The 23,843-nt window shown below is 33.4% G+C and overlaps 1 protein-coding gene across 16 annotated transcripts in view; it reads right to left on the bottom strand.

Annotated features, from left to right (window-relative positions):
* Positions 1-23,843, bottom strand: part of SOX6 (SRY-box transcription factor 6) — a 605,015-nt gene that overhangs the window by 245,372 nt on the left and 335,800 nt on the right. The gene's annotated exons all lie outside the window — the stretch shown is intronic.

Below are 23,843 nucleotides of genomic sequence, written 5' to 3'. Positions count from 1 at the left end.
GTTACAGAAATTTAAATTTTACAATGTCCTAATAATTAGCAAATTTTTCTCAATGAGTTATTTTTTTGTCTCTATTCAGATGGGTTTGCAACTAGAGCTACTGCTTACAACTATTTATATATATCTGTTAAACTTCAAATCTTAACAAATAAGCCATGCTTCCAAAAGGGAATGCAGATTTAAATACTAAATCCTCAGTGCAAAGCATACTCCCATTAAACTTTAACATTCCAAGTGTCAAAACTCTGATAACTTCTTTTTAAAATTATATTTAAAATAGTTACTCCAATTCCAAATGCCTTTCTTCTCCCATATCAGTACCTATCTCTTTAGCATTTTCCCTTTCATTTTTTTTCTCCAACTTCTAAATCCTCCTTGAATTTTTCAGAATGACATTAAGGTCAAGATGGATCTAAAGGGTTTTAGAAACTAGATAAGCTTTAGAAAAAGACGGTGAGCCCTGGGTAAGAGATGAGAAGACCATTGCATCGTTAGAAAGTATTGGCGAGAACAATTAACATTTGTCCATGACATGATCAATCAATCAGGAATGGATGGAATCCAGATCAGTGTGTCGTGAAATGGCTGACGAAGAACACCAACCATACTAGCTCGTTATCACAGAAGCTAAAGTTCTTTCTAAATAGAAGTCAGCTTGATTCTATTAAGTGAAATCTCACTGCCTGTTCCCTTCCTTCTTCCCTCTATCTTTCCTTCCTCCTTTTCTTCTATTCTTTCCTATTAATTATTTTTTTAGGCTTCAACAAGTGATCTACTACCATAATTAAAAACTGGATACTGAGTGATCTTCCAAAAGGACCTATGTGCATATGCATATATCAGTTTGCATTTAATTTCCAAAATGGTCTCTTGCTACTTTTATTTTAAATTCAGAAACAAGGTATGTACTTTGTTCTATACATATTTTGCTTTTATGCTAAAGTAATAAAAATGATAAGACTAAATTGGGGAGTTAAGAAGTAAATCCTCAAAGCCATGCCTAACAGAGATTAGTTTTTCCCAAATCGGGTTTCAATTTCTGAGAGAGATCAATATAACAGCAGATCATGGATAAGAATAATCAACAAAATGTCTTCAAGTTCCTATCCTACCCAGTTTTGTTAGTGCTTTTTCTTTTAACCCTTTCATACATGTTGTAACATTGCATTAAACTGATAATCACTGATATAAATGCTAAAGCATAATTTGTTTGGTTCAAATTTGAGTTGAGAGCATATATTATAATAGTAAAAGACAAAAGCCCAATTTACTAGTAATGATCACAAATTCAGAGCAAGTTCATAAACTAGGATTAGATACACACTAAATGTAAAACAGGCTAAAATATGTCTCTCATTTCTATAAATAGACCTGAAATCTTTCAGAGCTCCAGGAAAAGAATGCTGAAGCTTCATGGGAGAAAAATAGAACTGTATGGACAACAGGAACACACACTTCAAACATAAATCAGACCATGTGTACACAGCTTCACATAAAAGCTACTCATTAATAAAATGGTTAATTACATCAAAGCATTTCACATTCCTATTAAAAAATTAATCCTCACCATAATGCTGAGTTAATCTAGTTAATACGAGTTCCCATTTCGGTAGAAGAAACTGAGGGGAAAAAAAATAAAGCAGGCTTTCCTTGTCTATATTTATAACTCATGAAAATATTTAATAACAATCACTGATTGCCTTTAACTACAGGACAACAGAAGTCATTGCCTACAGCCTTACCAATTTAATCTCAATTCTAAGAGATTCCAGGAGGATTCAAAACTCAGGAAGTCTCTTGAAAAACTCTCAGCTTTCTCACCTAATTATCTGACTGCCAAACCTCAAAGGACATGCCACAATTAGTGTTAAGCATGCTCCATACTATAATGGGAAACAAGTAAGACGAGGGGAGAAAGGCCAGAAGATACAGACTGTTCACAAGTACCACACAGGTGAAGGGCACCACTGCCACCACCAACAGGTTTCTGACTTGGAATGAGGAAATAGGTAATAGATAAGGTTGTAAATGAAAATTTATATTTTCAGATTTCCCACTCAACAATATCCAGCTAAGGGTGCAAATTAAAAGCAAGTATTCATCCTCTGTGTGGCACATCCCTCAACTACATTAACAGGACACTAGCGTAGAGAGGTAATTGATCAGATCAGACTTTACTCCATTCTGATCACGCACAAATGCAAAAACCAAAGAGGTCAGAATAAGGTAAGAAGCCCAGTTTGTATTATGTACACGGGACTGAGTAGTCATGGAGGATTCCAAATGGAATAAAAGGACTGAACATCACTTAGATATTCTTGGATTATTTTATACAGAAAATTAAGTTTTAGACAATTGACTTGAAAACAACTAATATACTTACAGTAGTTCCGCAGTTCCCAAAACATGAAATAATATATACATATTTTACTATCTGAGTTTGATTATTCAAATTTTAGTATTTTCACTGAGTTGTCTTCAGCTAAAAAAATAGGAGAGGAACTACATACTTTTTGGAAATTAAGTGAAAGAACCACAACATTCCGAGATTTAAAAAAAAAAATGTCACCATGATATGTACACATTAAAAAGAATGTAAGCCATTATATTTCAGCATAAAAGTGGAAAATGCCTAATTTCATTCATCTTACTTTGAAAGAAGTAGTGTCCATAAACTAATACATATTCAGTGAAATGCAGGACTTTATTACATTTATCTTGTCTAATTTTTGTAAATAATGTGATCAAAACAAGACTCAAAAATCAAGAGCTGGACTTCAATTCTTGCTTATATTTTAATCAAGGATGTAAAAGGTTTTGACATGTTAAAATTAATTCTCAGCCACATAGTTTTTGGTTTTTCTCTTTTCCTTTGCAATTTAAGTTTTTCAAGAAACGTTTTCTAAAGAAAAAAGTAAAAACAATTCAGAGATAATTTTTAATAAATATCCTGCATAATGGATTGCAAAGCAACGTTTCTGCTTCCTAAGTATCTAGTTTTCAGGCCAGGTGAGTCAAGAATGTTTTATTATGCTAACAATTAATTTCACCATACAAGAGAAATTTGAAGCGAGAGTATGTGAGATATTTATTTCCTAACCTGTATGATAATATTTTAGGAACAATTTAAAATTATTCCTAATTAAACAAAGCCACAGCAGTATTAACTCCTATTCTGCACATTATTTAAAATGTGTCAAAGAGGGCAAATAAATAAATCATTGATAAAACTAAGGCATGGGGGAATAGGAAAGAATAACGGGAAATATTTTTAGGACACAGGTACTTTAAAACAATTCACCTGTGAGTAAACACTATTCCTTTTGCCTCAAAGTGATAAAGTTATAAATGCTAAAACATTAGAAACATGACATGAAAAATATCTTTAAAATATTTTAGGAGGAAAAACAATGACTGCTACCCCAGAATGCAGATTTCCTCCTGCTTTATTAACTCTTTTAAGAGAATATTAAATCAATTCCTTTTATTTTTACCATAAGAATCATACATTTCAAATGCAATAAATCTTCTGTGTATTCAAGAACAATGATAACTTATCAAAAGTACCTTGACCTTGGTTTACAACTAGTTCTGACTCTATATGTATTTATACTCCTGCTGCTCATCCATCCCACATTTTTCATTAGGAAACAGAGACGCACATGCCAGTTACTGTACATTTTTCCACAGTGACAAGTGCTCCACAATACAGTGGGATAAAATTGGAGCTTGGAGAGCTTGAAGAGCACTCTTAAATTTTAATTAAAACCCTCCAAGCTCACTAAAAATAATTAGACACTAAAATGTGCCAGTTTTATTTTGAAGTCACTATAACGTACAAAGCACACTCCCTGACGACTGCTCGTGCTGTCCTTCTCTCTCTCTCTCTCTCTCTCTCTCTCTCCCCCTCTCTCCAATGAAACAACTGATCTTCCAAATACGAATAAGGGGGTATAAATAGAGGCTGTTTCAGGCCTGCTCTTCATGCTGGGAAGCTGGCAGAAAAGACTGCAGAATGGGTTTTTCAGACTGCACCAAATGAACCTAGAATAACTTGCCTAACAGAGAGTTCGAATCACTGACAAACTCTGGATAAAATTCAGTCTGCAAGAAACACGAGTTATATCACTGATCTTTTTTGATCCAAAAGCCAAACCTTTAACCTCTTAAATGTTTTTGCTATCTTAAAATATCTCATACAATGCTATATTCCATCCTATTTTTAGCCAAGCAGCAAGAGAAAGCATGCCTTTCCCATACAGCAGGGCAATGATAGAAACATCAACACAGATGCTCTGCCAGGAAGAGCTGGGCTTCTCAAGCACTTGATCATTAAGGAATGCACCAACTGTTTTGGATAATCTCGTGCCAGCTCCCCTTTTGCTCTGCACTCCCCTCTGGGAGTGGCCAATCTTGTCCTGGTCCTAATTTTTCATTTTCCTCCTCCATCGCACCCCCACCATCCCAGAAAATATGAGAAATGGCATTTATGCCTAGCCATGAAAAAGCAGGCTCACTTCCCCAAACAGACCAAAACTTTCAAACAATTAACCCTCCCCTCTTCTTTCAGATAAATTACTAAGTATAAAATGCAATCTGTTTCCTTTGTTTATTCAATATGAACAATTTGTAAATGACTCAAGGATAAAATTCAGAAAATGTTGTGCTAAATTAGAACCATTATAAACATGCTAATGACTCAATGCTTGAGTAAAACATGCATGATCGGTGTGAAGAAATAGATTTAGTTCCTGTGAAATTCTGTTGTGCTGCCTTAAAATGATTTGGTCATTAAATCAGATATTTTTCCTTCCAGGAAAAAATGTTAATTCCACAGCCACTTTACTAGATAATATACTGTGAGTGTGTATGTATGTGTGTGTGTGTCAAAGGGAGCTTTGGAAATGTCATTAGAACTGTTAGATGCAAGATTTTGGCATATTCATAAGGGAGAAAAAGATCCACACTTGAAACCTGACAGAAATACACATACAGACATCATTGCATTAGGTGCAATATTCTCTCTTTGCACTGTTTTTATCTACCAAAGTCTTTGATAATTTTTTATGGGAATCCTATAAAATTGGCACTTAACATACATTCATGGAAGTCACATTGTTCTATGCAGGTAAGAGGTATATGTTTCATCTGCTTTCCAAGGTTGCTTAGCACCTAGAAAAGTATCAGAGGGATCAATCAAAACCAAATTTCTCTCCCCTGCCCATCAAAGTACAACTACTACCAATGCCAATACAGAAAAAGAGGGAAACATCCAGCACGTGATTCAGAGGCTCACAGCCTACTGCTGTCGCTGAAAGAGACTTCAGTGGTCCTTAAGACCAACACCCTCACTTCAGAAATGAGAAAACAGAGTCAAGACAAGGAAGTCATTTGGCTTACCCAAGGTCAAACAGTTGGTGACAGAGCCCTGACTCCAGTTCCGTGCTGGTTCTACTGAAATGACTATTTAAATCATATTTGAACATCAGTTTTATAGTCTCTATACCACAGCATCAATTGTAGGAAATGAATAATTACATCTATTATTGTTTCAGGCATAGAGTGAAGCACTCTAGTTCCTTGGAGAGGGGCACTAAAAATTCAAGGTACTGCAGTGAAAAGTCAATAGTTTTCAACAGCCAGTTCTCCCATACACACTCCGTTATGCTGGTCCTTCTATTCCCTCATATTGCCTTTTCCTTAATGCCTTACCTTGCTTTGAACTAAGAGCTTCCCTTCTCCGAATATCATCCACTAAGGAATAGTTAAGATGCTGCATAAAAATACTATTGAACTTAAAAAGTAATCCCTTATTAGGTTTTATCTTCATGTACAAGAAGTAAATGTGTAGGCTGAGACCTTGGTTTTTCACGGTAGCTCATTGCCCACGACACCCTCAAATTTACTACAGTTTTAATGAGCAAAAATGTTCCATTAGGAACTACGGCTGTCCATATTAATAAAATTATTACTCATCATGACCTCCTCTCATGACCCTCCTTACATTCTGCTGCTCTGTTGCCAAAGGTTAAGGTATTCAAACGATAGAACACGGGGCACTGTTCTTTGGGTTCTACAAATATTTCATTTTTACATTTTTTCAGTACATATTTAACTGCTTTTTAGAAACTGTATTAGACTGTGGAAACAATAACTTTGGTGTCCTGCATCCCTTTTTTTTGGTTTCTTGGGGGAAATGTTTCTGAATACCACTATCGTCCTGATGGAGTAGCCCATCACAGAACTCTACCGCCTGCCTCCTACTGTTCCCCCTAGCCACACGGACAGTAATTTGACCCAATCCGAATTCTCTGCTGGAACTATGTGGAAAGGCTCTCTTAAGCTCGGGTTGGAAACTATGAGCATGTAGCCCTGGGATTGTCATGCCCATCTTCTCTGGCACATGGAGAGAGCCCGCGTGAATGAAGAGTGAGTGAAGCCAAAAATACAAAGAAAAACAGACAGGAGAGAAGATAAGATAAGCAAACAAACAAACAAATCTTTACATCATACTAGCATATTTACATCTAAAAAAGCAAAAGCCAAACTCTGCTCCTGAGCTTCTTGGTAATGTAAGCCAATAGAGTCCTATTTTTGCTTGTTTGAGTTGGGTTTCTGCCCATTGCAACTAAAAAAAAAATAAATCCAAACAATATGAAAACCATAACAAAAACTGTCATATCTGTTATATTCCAAATGGCAACACACTGGAAACCACCAACACATTAACTTATACTACCAGGTTAAAACATTTATTATGCAAATCTTGAAATAAACCTCTGCTTTCCTGAAAGATATGTAACAACTTTAAAGTAAACTGTTACAGGGGTACCTGGGTGGCTCAGTCGGTTAAGCGTCTAACTCTTGCTTTCAGCTCAGGTCATGATCTCAGGGTGGTGAGATCGAGCCCCTTGTCGGGCTCTGTGCTCAGCAGGGAGTCTGCTTGAGGATTTTCTCTCTCCCCCTCTGTGCCTCCCCCACCTCTCTATATTAATTAACTAACTGATTAAACTGTTATAGGACTGCTATTTACAATTATTTAGCTATCTAAATTAGGATTTTCTAAACACGATGCAACCAAAAGAAAATATAGCAGAAATAAAGTGGAAGCTGGGGCTCATTAAAAACAAAAACAAAAACAAAAAAACAAAAACCAAAAAAAAACGACAACAAAAACCTCCCATCTAAAATTAGCAAGCCCCAATTTCAGTTTTGTGTTCATCAAAACAGCTTCATTGTTCTGGTTAATTACAAAATAAGTTTTTTCTGATGAAATATCCTTTCTTATCTGTTTTATTTCTTTATAGGCAATTCATAAAAATAAATTTAAAATAAGGTTATACTTCTTAAATTGGTTTTAAGGACCCTCCATAATCTGGGCCTAGTGATTCACCTCCTATTATTCTTCCTACATGAAACTTTTCATTCTGTTCAAATGAGTACACTAAAATATATCACTCTTTTGTACAAAAGTTGTGCTTTTTCACTTTACCTTTGCTCATGACATCCTCCTGATCTGAATGTCTCCCCAGTTCTTGATGCTTTCTAAAAACCTTCCTATTCTGCAGGGCCTACATAATTAAATACGACCTCCTCAATTATGCCTTGGAAATTCACATCCTCCAAAAAGCAAAATAAACTTGTTGAGCATATATTATCTGTCAGGCACTGTGCTTTTTATATTCTCTTCATGGATCAACTCATTACATCTGAACTTCACAACTCTTTTCTACATCTATCACTGCTATTACTTATCAATTTTACCACCATATGATTAAGTAAACGATCAAGTTCATACTGCATTACCCTAACTAAATATTAAGTTCCTTGATGGTCAAGAAATGTTTCTGAAACCACTTTGTATTCTTCCATAATACTTAACCTAGAGCTCGGCACATAGTAAGTACTAAAATAAATTCCTTAATATACTGAAAAAAAAATCACTTTTTTGTGTATGTCAAGCAACAACAGAACTACTTTGCTTTTTAAAATTAATCATATTGATGTATAATTTAACATACACATATAATAAGTGCACTCACTTTAAATGTAAATTCTATGAATTTCATCTAATTATACATTCATGTACCTGTCACCCCAAAGAAGATAATAGTTATCTTGTGTTATCTTTCAATGATCCATAATCCTAACCCTGAACTGATTTCTATTATTACAGAATAGTTTTGCCTACTCTTGAATTTCATTAAAAAAAGTATGAAAGTATACAGTAGGTACTTCTTTAAATACAAATTAAAATTTTTGAGATTCAATCACGTTGCAACATGTGTTAGCAATTTGGTCATTTTTGTTAATGGGTAGATTTCCATTGTATAAACACACCACTTGTTTAACCATTTATCTGTTTATGGACATGAGGGTTTTTCCCAGTTTTGAGCTATTAGAAGTAAGGCTAATAGAAAAACTCATTCATAATCTTTTTATTAATATGTCTTTTTTTCCCTCTAAAAATGGAATTTCTTCTAAAAGTAGGGCTGTTTTGTGCCTGAATTTATTTTTTTTAAGATTTTATTTATGTATTTAATTTAGAGAGAGAGAGAGTGAGCAGGGGGAGGAGCAGAGGCTGGGGGGGGGGAAGAATCTCAAGCAGACTCTGCACTGAGCACTGGGCCCATTGGGGGGTTAGATCTCCAACCGGGAGATCATGACCTGAACCAAAACCGAGAGTCAGAGGCTTAACCAACTGGGCCACCCAAGCGCCCCTGTGCCTGACTTTATAAGAAACTGTCAAAAAGTTTTCCAAAGTGATTACATAACTTTACACTTCTACCAACAAAGTATGAGATTTCTAGTTGCTTTATTTTCTTATTAACACTTCTTAGTATGTTAATTATAGTCATTCTAGTTTTGCCTTAGTGAGTTTTAAGAGTAATTTATATATTTAAACATATTTTATAAACTACACATTTATATGTTATATATATGTGTATTTATATTACATATTATAAACATATAGTTGAGTTATTTATGTAAATCTTTTGTCAGATAGATGTATTGTAAATATTTTTACCTGGTCTGCAGTATGCCTTTTTATTTTCACAAGGTGTATTTTGAGGAGCAATAGTCATTTACTTTGATGCTATCCAATTACTAAGTTTTTCTTTATGAGCAGTGTTTTCTTGGTACCATCTAAAGAATCTTTGCCTCCACCGAGATCACAAAGTTATTCTCCTGTGTTTTCTTCTAAAATCCACTTTGACTTATTCTGTGTGTGTAGGTCTATTTCTAGATTCTTTGTTCTGTTTTATAGATCAGTTCATTATCCTTACACCATACCAAACTGTTTTGATTATTGTAGCTTTATAGTAAGTCTTGAAATCACATAGAACAAGTCCTCCAAATTTGTTCTTCTATTTTAAATTTATTTTGGCTCTCTTAGGTCCTTTGCATTTCCATATAAATTTTAGAATCAGGTTGTCTGTCCAAAAAAAAAAAAAAAAAAGACCTTGGATTTTTACTGTATTTAGCTTGAGTCAATTATAATCCTGTATTACTTTTAATATATTTAGGGGCACCTGGGTGGCTCAGTCAGTTGAATATCCGACTATTGATTTCAGCTCAGGTCATGATCTCAGGGTCCTGGGATCAAGCCACACAGGGTCGGACTCCATACTCAGTGGGGAGTCTGCTAGAGGGGAGGGGGGTGGGGGGATGGGTTAGCCTGGTGATGGATATTAGAGAGGGCACATTCTGCATGGAGCACTGGGTGTTATACGCAAACAATGAATCATGGAACACTACATCAAAAACTAATGATGTAATCTATGGTGATTAACATAATAATAAAAAATAAAAAAATAAAAGATTCTCTTTCTCCCTGTCCCTGCCCATCCTCCTGCCCCCCCATCTCTTTCTCTCTCTAAAATAAATAATCTTAAAAAAACAGCATCTTCAAAACTATGACATTTCCCTTAAAGTACTGTTTTAGCTTCATCCCACATATTTTGGTAGGTTTGTTTTCATTATCATTCAGTTTAATATATTTTATAATTTTTCTTGTTCTTTCTTCTTTGGTATATGGCTTATTTAAAGTATATGGTTTAATTGCCAAATATTTGGGAATTTCTAAAATTTCCTTTTGTTATCTATTTGCAATTTATTCCCATTACGGTCAGAGAATATACCCTACATAATTTCAAACTCTTTGTATTTATTTTGACTTGGTTTATGGCCCAACATATGTTTATCTTGTGAGATGTTCCATATTCATTTGAAAAGAACAATTATTCTGCAGTTTTTTACTATAGTGCTCTATCAGTGTGAATTAGCCTAAGTTGATCGATAGGGTTGTTCAGGTCTTTGGATTTTTGTTTGTTTGGTTTTTTTCCCTTCAAATTCTGAAAGATGATTATTGAAATCTCCAACAACAATTGCATTATATATCTCTTTGTTTTTTCCTTCCAGTTCTGTCAACCTTTGCTTCATGTATTTTGAACCTCTTTATATTTAGGAATTTTATGTCTCCTTGATGAATTGACTCTTTAAGCATTATGAAATATTTTTCTTTATCTCTGTAATATTTCTTTTTCTGAAGTCTACTCTTATATTATTATAGCCACTTCAGCTTTCTTACCACCAGTGTTTGTATAGTGTATCTTTGCCCACCCTTCTACTTTTAACCTATTTACATCTTTATATTCACTGTATTTCTTATAGTCAGTATATTAGTTAAATCTTTTTAAATACAATCTGATAATCTTTACCTTGCAAAATTATTACAATCAGTCCATTTACATTTAATGTAATTATTCTTAATAGAGGTTAAGTCTACCATCTTGCTATGTTTTCTATATTTTTTATCTATATTTTGTTCCTTTTGTCCTCTTTTCCTGACTTTTAATTAATTGATTTTTTTAGAATTTCATTTATCTTCTCTATTGATTTATTACCTATATCTTTGTTTCATTATTTTAATGGCTAATCAAAGATTTTCAATATATGGAGCACCTGGCTGGCTCAGTCAGTAGAGCAGGCAACTCTTGATCTTGGGGTTGTAAGTTCAAGCCCCATGTTGGGTGTGGAGATTACTTAAAAATAAAATCTTAAAGGGGTGCCTGGGTGGCTCAGTCATTAAGCATCTGCCTTCGGCTCAGGTCATGATCCCAGGGTCCTGGGATCGAGCCCCGCATCGGGCTACCTGCTCCACGGGAGGCCTGCTTCTCCCTCTCAAACTCCCTCTGCTTGTGTTCCCTCTCTCGCTGTGTCTCTCTGTCAAATAAATAAATAAAATCTTTAAAAAAAATAAATAAAATCTTAAAAAAAAATTATCTGCAAAAGATTTTCAATACATATCCTTACTCAGAACAATCTATGAACAAATTATATACTACTTCAAATACAATGTAAGAAACTTAAAACTGCCCCCCATCTTTTGTGTTATTGTTGTCATACATATTACTTTTATGTTATAAACTTCATAACACATTGTTACTGTTTTTGCTATAAAGTTGATTATAACTAAATTATTAAAATTACAAATGTCTTTTATCTTTGCCTTCAGATATACCATTTCCAGTACTCCTCATTTCTTTTTTAAAATCTAAATTTCTATTTTCCTTCAGCCTGACAAAACTGCTTTAAATGTTTCTGTGGTGAAAATCTACTGGCAGTTAATTTCCTGAACTTTTGTTGGTCTGCAATATCTTTATTTCATCTAAATTTTTTAAGAATATTTTTGCTAAATAATGAATTCTAGGTTAAAAATTTTTTTTCTTCCTTTAGGACTCTAAAAGATGTCATTGTAATATTCCTGACTTGTATTTTTTCTGATGTGAAGTCAGGGATACTCTCTTTGTACTGCTATAAACAATGTGTCTTTGGTCATTTTTAAGATTCTCTTTTGTTAGTTTTTAGCAATTTGATTTTGGTGTGCTTTGATATACATTTTTCTTTGTCTTTATCCTCGAATCTGGACGTTTATATTTTTTGACAAATTTGGAATTTTTTCAGCCATTATTTCTTCAAATACACACACACACACACACACACACACACTTTTTTGGGGGGTGTCTATCACCTTTAAGTATCTAATTGCACATATGGTACATCATTATTTCTCATAAGCTATGAGGCTTTGTTCATTTTTTTTTCTCCCTGTGCTTCTGTTTGGATGGCTTTGATTGCCCTGTCTTTAGTGTCACTTATCTTTTCATCCACAGTTAATTGTTTGCATTTACATTTATGAGGTATTTATTTTTAAATCTCAGACACTATATTTTTCACTTCTTGAATTTCTATATGCTCTTTTTTATTGTTTCCATTTCTCTTTATTATGTTCATATTTTCCTTTAAATCCTTTAATATATTTATAATAGCTATTTAATTTTTTATCAAAGTATAATTAACATACAGTGTCATTTTCAGATGTATAATGATTCAACAATTCTATATATTTCTCAGTGCTCATCAAGATAAGTGTATTCTTAATCCCCTTTATCCCTTCCCCTACCCACCTTCCTTCTGACAATCAGCAGATGTTCTCTGTATTCCACAGTCGACTTTTTGCTTTTCTCTTTGTTTGTTTGTTTGTTTTGTTTTGTTTCCTAAATTCCACATGAGTGAAATCATATGGTATTTGTCTTTCTCTGACTGACTTATTTCACTTAACATTATGCCCTCTAGGTCCATCCATGCTGCTGCAAATGGCAGTATCTCATTCATTTTTATGGCTGAGTAATATTCTACTGTAGATGATAGATGATAGATAGATGATAGATAGATAGATAGATAGATAGATAGATAGATAGATAGATAGATCTATTATATATGTATAAGATTTCTTCTTTATCCATTCATCTATGGATGGATGTTTGAGCTGCTTCCACATATCTTGGCTATGATAAACAATACTGCAATAAACACAGGGGTGCGTATATCTTTTTGAATTAGTGTTTCCCTTTTCTTTGGGTAAATACACAGTAGTGGAATTACTGGATCATATGGTAATTCTATTTTAATTTTTTGAGGGAAACCTCCATGCACCAATTTACATTTCTACTGACAGTGTATGAGAGGGTTCCTTTCTCACCATATCTTCACAAACACTTGTTACTTCTTGGTTTTGATTTTAGCCACTCTGACAAGATGACACCTCATTGTAGTTTTGATTTGCATTTCCCTAATGATTGGTGATGTTGAGCATCTTTTCATGTGTCTGTTGGCCATTTGTATGTCTTCTTTGGGAAAGTGTCTAGTTAGGTCCTCTACCCATTTTTAGTTGGATTTTTCTTTTCTTTTCTTTTCTTTTTTGGTGTTAAGCAGTATAAGTTCTTTATATATTTTGGATATTAGCCCCTTATTGGTTATATCATTTGCAAATATCTTACTTCCATTGAGTAGGTTGCCTTTTTGATTTGTTGAAGGTTTTCTTTGCTGTACAAAAGTTTTTCCTTTGGTGTAGTACCAATAATTTTGCTTTTGTTTCCCTTGCCTGAGGAGACATATCTAGAAAAATGTTTCTATGGCCAGTGTCAAAGAGATTACTGCCTATGTTTTCTTCTAGGAGATTTATGGTTTCAGGTTATAATAGCTATACTAAAGTCGTTGCCATTATTAATTCTATCATCGCTGTAATTTCTGGGCCTCTTTCTATTGACCAATTTTTCTCATGCTTATAGGCTTATGTTTTCTTGCTTTTTCATTCGTCTAGTATTTTTACTGGATACTGGACAATACGTATATTACATTTCTGAGTATTTGGAATTTGTTCTTTTCCTTTCAATGGTTTGAATTTTCTTTTGATGGGTATCCATTTTCTCATAGATCATCTTAATCAATTTGAGGCTTCTTTTTAAGCTTTTTAATAATGGGTCTACCCTTTTTTTTTTTTCATTTATTTATTTATTAAAGTAATCTCTACACTCAGTGTGGGGCTCAAATTCATGACCCTGAAATCAAGAGTCACATGCTCTTCCCACTGAGCCAGCTAAGCATCCCTAGAATACCTGTAACTCTAGGGATAATTTATTCTCATTCCAAACGTATGGCTTTTCTGGGTCTCCACTGAATGCCTTGAGTGTTTAATGAGGACACTCCCCTGTAGCAAGTTAGAACTTAAATAATGTCTCCCAATAATATGTGAACTCTGATAGTTTTTCAGTTTAATGGTTTTTCTTTTCTAGGTAGTTTTTCTTTGCTGAGCCTCTTATATTCAAACTCTATTTAGGTGCAGCTAAGTGTTCAGCCAAAAATTCAAAGGGACCCCAGAGAAGATTTTTGGAGTTTTCTCTGTATAGCTCCCTTCACTCTCAGATTTCCACCTGCAAATTATAGCCACTACAATTTCCCAAAACTCTGATGACTGCTCAGTTCATGTAGAGGCTTCTCTATAGTACTTTGGCTGGCTCTCCCTGCGTCAAGAATTGGTAAATGCCACCAGATGGAAAGCCAGGATAATCTTACGGCTCACTTTGTTTTACTTCTCTCATAGATTATAGTCTTGTGCATCTTGTTTTCTAATTTCTTAAAACAGTTCTTATATATAGTTGATCAAAATCTCTTGTTTATCTTAGATTAAGTCCCTATTTGAACAACATGATTAGCTTGCATTAATTAAGTGTCATATATCAAACACTATACCCAATAATTCACATAATATATCTATTCAAGTGCCCATGGAAAATTATTTAAATAGACCACATGTTGAGTGATAAAGCAAGTCTAAGCAAATTTTAAAGAATTGAAATCATGGAAAGCATGGTTTTTGACCACAAAAGAATCAAATAGAAATAAGTAATAGGAAGATAACTATAAAATCCCTAAATCAGGATTTAAGCAACACACTTAAACAATCTATGACACAAAATATAATCACAACAAAAATTAGACAATATTTTGAACCAAATTATAGTAAAAATCTGACATATCAAAAATTGTCAGATAATCCAGTTACTAAAACTTTAAAAGCAAATATTACAAAAGCAAAAAAGTTGAAAATTAATTACCCAAGCTCCATCTTAATCTAGAAAAAATACACCAAATAAACCCCCAAAAAGGGATATTGATGAATATATCTCAGAGCATAAGTCAATGATCTAGAAAATTGTAGTCCAATAGAAAAAAATCAACAAAACTAAAAGATAGTTCTTTGAAAAGATTAATGAAATTAATAAACCTTCAGCAAGACTGATCAAGTAATAGAGAAAACAAAATATTAGTATCAGTAATGAAAAAAGAGACATAACTATATATTCCTACAGATATTGATAATAATAAGATAGATTGAACTTTATTCTAATAAATTTGAAAATTTGGATAAAACAGAAACATTTCCTGAAAAATACACTTATTAAAATAGAAAATCAAAAAACAGTTTTATGTTTGCTAAAGATATTGAGGTTATAATTAAAAGCCCTCCCACAGGGGTGACTCCAGAACCTGAGTGCCACACTGGTGAATTTTTCCAAACATTCAAGGAAGAAATATTACCAATATTATGCAAACTCTTCAGATAATAAAATAGGAGGAAACACTTCATTTTATGAGGCCAGAAAAACCTTGACAAGTACAGTATAAGAGAAACCTACAGACCAATGTCCCTCATAAGCATAGATGCAAAAATCCTCAATAAAATATTAGCAAATATAATCCAACAATATATAGAAAAAGGCCAAGTAGAAATTATTACAGGAATGCAAAGTTACTTAAAGATTCAAACATCAGTATAATGTACCTTATAATAAAGGTGAAAAAATTATATGATCATTACAATAGATGCAGAGAAAACACTTTATAACATTCAGTACCCATCCATGATTTAAAAATAAACAAAGAACTTTGGCAATCTAGGAATAGGTGAGCACTTCCTTATCTTGATCATACACCCACAGCAAATATCATTAGTAGTGGTGAAATACTGAATGCTTTCTTCTAAGTTCAAAAATAAAACAAAAATATCTACTATTACCCTTCTATTCAACATTATCCTGGTGATCCTAAGTAGAGAACTAAGATAATAAAAAGAAACAAATGTATACATGGCCAACTTCTGGTGTCCAGTTTGGCATTTAAGGAGCTTAGAAGTTCCCACTGTGTTCTAATGACAATTAAAAAGATGCAAAAACTGAAAAATCAACAACTCTTTGGAGATCCATCAGAGAAATTAGGTCATATAGCAAATCACTGTTCCAAGTATTAGAGAGAAAGACAAGTAGATATAGAGAATCACATTACTGGAACAAAAACCCATGAACAGAAACTTCCATAAGAACCAGTAGCTATGTAGGAAAACTTGAACTATAATTGACAAATTGCTAAAGGCTCATGGTGGGCAAGAAAGTTAAAAACTCCAAGGAGACCCAGTAATAGGGACCCCCACACTTTTGTGAGTTTTACCTCAAGGTGCTCTATCAGGTCCTCACAGTGAGAATCAGAAAATAATCCCCTTTGGAGGGGAAGAAAAAAGAAATCATTTTGAAATGCACCAGAGCATTCTGTTCTTCTTAACAAGACCTGTCCTTAGAAGAAACTATTTGACCACAATCTAACATGGTAGGATTTTATCAGAACCTAACCTACCTGGGGAAGTGAAATACCTAACTCCAATTTCCTCTAGCCATGTAGAAGAAGGAGAATACCCAACTCCAGCCAAAGTATCCCACCTAAAGAGGTGGGGTGGTACTGATAAGAAGCACTGGTGAAGTTCACAGTCCAGGGGCAAGACTGAGGCCTACTCACAGGACTAGGAAATGCTTTTCATCCCCCTAAGCCTCACCACTAAATTACTAAAGGCCTATTTACCATAGTTTCTTTGATCCAATACATCATGTCTGCCATTCCAACCAAAACAAAATCACAAGGCATATTAAAAGGAAAAAATATACAGTTTGAAGAGACTGAACAAACATCAGAATCAGAGTCAGATATGGCAGGAATGTTGACACTGTCAGATGAAGAATTTTCCAAAACTGTGATTAATATACTAAAGGCTTTAATGGAAATAGCAGACAACATGCAAGAAGAGATAATGTAAGGAAATAGATGGAAATTCTAAGAAAGAATCTAAAAGAAGTTCTAGAGATCAAAAACACTGTAACAGACATGAGGAATGTTTTTGATGGGTTCATTTATAGACTAAAAACATCTAAAGAAAGAAATCCCTGAGCTTGAAGATGTGACAATAAAAACTTCCAAAGCTGAAAAGTAAAGAATAAAAAGACTGGGGAAAAAAAAATAGACCAGAATATCTAAGAAATATAGGAGAACAAAAGGTTAAAGATATGTGTAATGGGAATACCTGAAAAATGATTAAAAAAATGAATTAATATTTTAAGCAATAATGACTGATAATTCCCCAAAATAATGTCAGACACCAAACCACAGATCCAGGAAGCTCAGAAAACATCAAGCAGAAAAAATGTAAAAACAAAAACACCAGACCTAAGTATATAATATTCAAACTACACAAATCAAAGATAAAGAAAAAAAATTGAAAAAAGCAAGATGGAGGAAACAACTTACCTACATAGAAGAGCAAAGATAAGAATTACATTGACTCCTCTTCAGAAACCAAGCAAGCAAGAATAGAGTGGAATGAAAAAAATAAAACCACTTACCTAGAATTCTATACCCTGCAAAATTATCCTTCAAAAGTAAAGAAGAAAGAAAGATTTTGTTCATAAATATGAGGGAATGTGTTGCCAGTAGACCTGGATTTCAAGAATTGTTAAAATAAGTTCTTCAGAGAGAAGAAAAATGATATGTCAGAATCTAAGGTCTACATAAAGAAAGGAAGAGCATTAGAGAATGAATAAATGAAGATAAAATGGAAACTTCTTTTATTCTTAATTGAGCTAACAAATATATTTATTCAAAATAATAATAGCAACAAGGTATTTGATTATTTGTGTGTGTGTGTGTGTGTGTGTGTGTGTGTGTGTGTGAAATGTGATGGATTACATTAATTGATTTTTGAATGTTGAACCAGCCTTGCATACCTGGGATAAATCCATACAAAAGAGTAGATGTATATTTTTGTATAAGTGAAATGAATAATAGTAATGATACAAGGAATAGGAAGGAGGAACTAGGAATATTTTGCTGTTATAAGGTACTTGCATTACCTATGAAAAAATACAGTGTTATTTGAAAGTAGACTTGGATTAGTTGGAAATGCATATTGCAAACCCTAAGATAAACACTAAAAAAAGTTTTCAAAAAGTATAATTGATATTCTAACAAAGGAAAGAAATGGGATGATATAATGTGCTAATTCAAACCACACAAAAGGCAGAAAAAGTGTGGAAGACAAAAATAAGAACAAAGAATAGAGACAACAAATAGAAAACATGGCAAATATGGTAGATAATAATCCAACTATATAATAATCAACTTAAAAGTCAGTGGTCTAAATACACTACTTAAAAGATAGAGACTGTTGGAGTTGATGAAAAAATAAGACCCAACTATATGTTGTTTAAAAGAAACCCATTTTGCATACAAAGACACATATAGATTAAAAGTAAAGGGATGGAGAAAGTTATCCTGCTAACACTAATCAAAATTAAGCAGGAGTAGCTATATTATTTTCAGACAGAGCAGATTTCAGAGGAGGAAAGTTAGCAGAGACAAAGAGGGGCATTACATATGATAAAAGGGCCAATACTTCAAGAATACATAACAATCCTTAACGTGTATGTGCCTAACAACAGAATGTCAAAAGACATGAGGCAAAAACTGATACTGCAAGAAGCAGATGAATCCACCATTATAGCTGGAGACTTCAACACCCTTCTATCAGAAATGGACTGATTCAGCAGCAGAAAATCAGTAAGGAGAGAGTTGAACTCAACACCTTTATCATTCAACTTGATATAATGGACATGTATAGACTATTTCATCCTATAGTAGCAAATTAAACATTCCATTCTTCTTTTGGGATTTTGACTGAGATCATATTGGACCTAGAAATAGTAAGGAACAAATATAATTTGAAATTAAAAACACAATGCATTTCCATTAGTATCATAAAAAATTAAATACTTAGATATAACTAACAAAATATGTACAAAATACTACAAAATTCTGATGTGAAATATCAAAGAGGAACAAAATAAATGGAGAGATATTCCATGTTCTTCGTAGATTTCTAAAAATCAAGTTGAGGAAGTTCCCCCCATTCCAAGTTTGCTGAGAGTTTTTATCGTGAATTAGTGGTGGATTTTGTCAAATGCTTTTCTGCATCTATTGATATTATCATGTAATTTTTCTTTTTTAGTACGCTAATGTGATGGATTACAAATATTGATTTTTGAATGTTGAATAAGTCCTGTATATCTTAAATAAATCCCACTTGGTTATGCTGTATGATTCTTTTTATACATTGTTGGATTTGATTTGTTAATATTTTGTTGAGGGTTTTGTACCTATATTCATGAGAGATATTGGTCTGCAGTTTTCTTTTCCTGTAATATATTTGTTTAGTTTTGGTATTAGGGTAATGCTAATTTACCAGTGAACCCAACTGGGCTTAGTGCTTTCTGTTTTGGAAAGTTATTAATTTTTTATTCAGTTTCATTAATAGACAATAGGCCTATTCAGATGGTCTTTTTCTTTTTGTGTAAATTTTGGCATCACTATATGCAAGGTCTTTTCAGCCAATGGTGCTAGAACAACTGGACATCCATAGGTAAAAAAAATAAATCTAGACATAGATATAGACCTTATACCCTAAAAGTATAACTCATAATGGATTATTGACCTAAATGTAAAATGCAAAATTATAAAACTCCTAGGAGATAACATAAGAAAAACCTAGATGGGTGCCTGGGTGGCTCAGTCAGTTAAGTGTCCAACTCTTGATTTTGGCTCAAGTCCTGAGCTCTGGGTCATGAGATTGAGTCCCATGTCAGGCTCAGCACTGGGGATGAAGCCTGCTTAAGGTTCTCTCTTCCCTCTCCCTCTGCCCCTCCTTGCCCCTGCTCACACACACTCTCTCTCTAAAAAAAAAAAAAAAGAAAAAGTAAAGGAAAAGGAAAAAGAAAAAGAAAAAACCTAAATGACCTTGAATATAGCAATTACTTTTTCAATCCAACACCAAAGGCACAATGAAAAAAATAATTGTTAAACAGATTTCATGAAAATTAAAAACTTTTGTTCTGCAAAAGACAATGTCAAAAGAATGACAAGTCATTACAAACTTTCAGTTATAAAATAAATAAGTCTTGGGATGTAATGTACAACATGGTGACTATAGTTAATAATGCTATATTGTATATTTGAAAATTATTAATAGAATAGATCTTAAAAGTTCTCATCACAAGAAAACATAATTTTGTACCTGTAAATGATGACAAATATTAACTAGACTTACTTTGGTGATCATTTCACGATGTATACAAATATTGATTTATTATATTATATACCTGAAACTATTATAATGATATTATATTGTCAATTATATCTTAAAACAACAATAAAAAAGAATGGCCAAAATAGGAACACTGACAACACCAAAGGCTCGAGAGGATGTGGAGCAATAGGAACTCTCATTCATTGCCAGTGGGAATGTAAAATATTAAAGCTTTTTGGAAGATAGCTTGGTAGTTTCTGGCAAAACCAAATATACTCTTAACTTATGACCCAGAAATCTCACTCCTTGATATTTACCCAAATGAACTGAAAACTTATATCCACACAAAAACCTGAATATGGTTGTTGATAGCAGTTTTATTCATAATTGTGAAAACATGAAAGCAACAAAGATGTCCGTCAGTAGGTGAATGGATAAATCAACTGTGGTACATCCAGAAAATGGAATAATATTCAGTGCTAAAAAGGATCTCAAGTCATGAAAAGACATGGAGAAAACTTAAATGCATATTACTAAGTGAAAGAAGCCAATTTGAAAGGGCTACATACTGTATGATTCCAACCACATGATGTTCTGGAAAAGGAAAAGCTATGGAGACTATAAAAAGATTAGCAATTACCAGGGGTTATAGGGGAGAAAGGGATGAATAGTACACAGAGGATTTTTAGGACAGTAAAAGTATTCTGTACAATAATAAAATGGTGGATTGATGTTCATTATACATTTGTCAAATCCATAGAATGTACAACATCACAGATGAATCCTAATTTTTAACATTTACATTTTGAATGAAGGGAACATAAAAGCTAAAATCATGCTTTTTGAAAAGAAAAAAAGTTGTAGCCACAGAAAGCAAAATTAAAGCCTAAATTATGCTGCTCTTTCTTATTTTAGAAGGGAACAGGAAAAATGATAGCAAATTCTCAACTAAGTATTGTTCTGGAAAAGTCCAAACACTGACCAGTTCTCTTGATTGCACAGAGCACAAAGGCTCTTTTAAGAGCCCCCTGCGCAACTTAAAGATGAACTTCATGTGCCTCTCTATCTTCTATTCAAATTAGGCAACATTTAGTGGTGTCAGAGGGAATTCAAGTATGAACCTAAACCTAAACTGACAACTGGTAATGGTATATGTCAGTAAGTTTTGGCCCTACGTGAGCATCAAATGTGGGGTTTTGACAATTTCTTATAATTAAATGGGAAGTGAATTTTATCAGCAATATAGTTCTGAAAATTAGTCAGTTCTCAGCATTCAAAGATTATGTACAATTTTTTGTTCTGAACGAAATTTACAACTAGTAGATAAGTAAGTTCTTGAGATCTAATGTAGAGCATAGTGATTATAGTTAACAATACTGTATTATAAACTCCAAATTAGCTAAGAGACTAAATCTTAATTGCTCTCACTACAAAAAAAGTGATCATTATGTAATGTGATAGACGTGTTAGCTAATGCTATTGTGGTAATCATATTGCAATATATAATGTATCAAATCAACACATTGTACACCTTAAGTTTGCATAATGTTGTATGCCAATTACATCCCAATTTTAAAAAGTTAAAGCTAGGAAAATATACAAACATAGGCCAGATAGAGGGAGACAATTACTACCAAGATGGACAGAAAATACTCTTAAAATATCTGAAGTCTAAGCTGAAATGTGGCGTGGCTAAACAAACAAAAATAATGAAACCAGTCTAAAAGTGTACTCTTTGAAAATAAAAAGACAATGTATCAGAGTGCAAGTTCTGTAATCATTAGCTATAGTCACAAACAAAAGTGTAATGTTTAAAGAAGAGAGCTGCACACCATATATTAATAAACTGTCACAAGGATGGGAGTATCTGTAGCTGCGCAATCTTAGGGTAGCTGAATACCAGGCAACAGAATGGTTTTACACATGCAATTCTGTTTTATATGCAGGTGCTTGAAATATACAGGTATTGTCTTTATTTAAATAAACTGCCCTCAGGACTCACCACAGAAAGAAAAACTGTGGTACTATCCTATGGTCAGATCAATGATGCATGAAGATCAAAGTGCAGAGAAAAATTCTTAGGTCTTTCTTGAGTTTGATGTAAGAGACTTGAACAGCAAAATAATTAGTTGCTGAGAAAGAAGATTTTATGGTCTGGGTTGGCAGTTCCAAACCTAGAAAATCTACCAATCCAATTAGTTACTAACTCTTTAATATCTACTATATTCTCAAAATTCACACAAGTCTTGTCGAGCTATCCATTAACAGGTGATTTTTCTCCCTCACAGTCACCTGCTTTAGTCTTTGTAGGATGTCCTCAAAATCCAAAACTCAAACATTTGCAAGGAAACTAAGATTTTTAATGATGGGGGTTGGGGGATGGGGTGGGGGGTTGTTTCAAGTGGATTCCATAAAGAATAACAACAGTAATAAGATAATAACAATGATGGAGATGCACTCTAAATTTTAAAAGTCTTCAACAAGAGTTGAATGACTAAGAACAGCCTTGATGTCATTCTAATTTGTAGTTTCCTAAGGACCCACAGAGTTCTTTAAGATGGAACTTCTTCTGGATCACAATATTAATTGAGCCCTATCATCACTTTCATCGCCTTCCTGACCAAAGCAAAATTTCCAAGAGTGATTACTTTCAGCTTACTTACAGTTTCAATTGTGCTATAGAAAAGGAAAGTATTCTTTGCCTCCTGTTTTAAACTTTTGTGAGAAACTATTGTGAGCCACTGAATAAGATCTTTGATATTCCTTCAAGTAAGCTGCTCATTAAATATGGAAGAAGGGAAGGTGCATGAACACCTGGGAATTCGTACATTTGTTTCCTTGAAGTCTTCCAGTAACAGCTACAGGGCACCTGGTATTTCCAGTAATTGCAGAATATTGAAACAGAATTTCAGTCCTAAGTAACTTTAGTTTTCTTTACACTGGACCTTCTCCTTAGTCTTTCCTTGTCTTTCATAACCTTGACTATTTTATAGGATGCATTTCAATTTGGGCTGTCTAATGCACCCCTGGTATTAGTTTCAGGTAATGCATTTTTGGCAGGAATACCACAGAAATTATAATGTGACTTCAGTATCAAAATGTATATGATATTGACTTATCTTATTACTCGCTTACTTAGTTAACATAGTGTCTTCCACGTTCTTTCACTGTAATGTTACTGTTTTACCTTTTATAAATGGTAAAAATCTTGTAAGAAGATACTTCAAGACTATGTAAATGTCCTACTTCCTATCAAAAATTTTGGCCACTAAATTTAGCAACCATTGATTTTTCCTTCAAACAATTATTACTGTGATGGTTGCCAAATGGTGTCTTACTAATTCTATCATTCCGTCTGCACTTACTAGCTGAAATTACCATAAAAAAGAGCTTTCCCTAACCCCAAGTAATTTGTTTATTCATTTATTCATATCAGGATGAACTTGTAGATTTTTATTTTATTCTATGAATTAAAATTCATTATTTTTATTATTACATATTGCATAGTTGTTTATCATTATATATATTTATATCATAT

The sequence above is a fragment of the Halichoerus grypus genome, chromosome 11 (genome assembly GCF_964656455.1).
Source record: "Halichoerus grypus chromosome 11, mHalGry1.hap1.1, whole genome shotgun sequence".
Taxonomy (NCBI): Eukaryota; Metazoa; Chordata; class Mammalia; order Carnivora; family Phocidae; genus Halichoerus; species Halichoerus grypus.
Note: the sequence above shows the minus strand (reverse complement) of the source record. Positions and strands in the feature narration are given on the sequence as shown.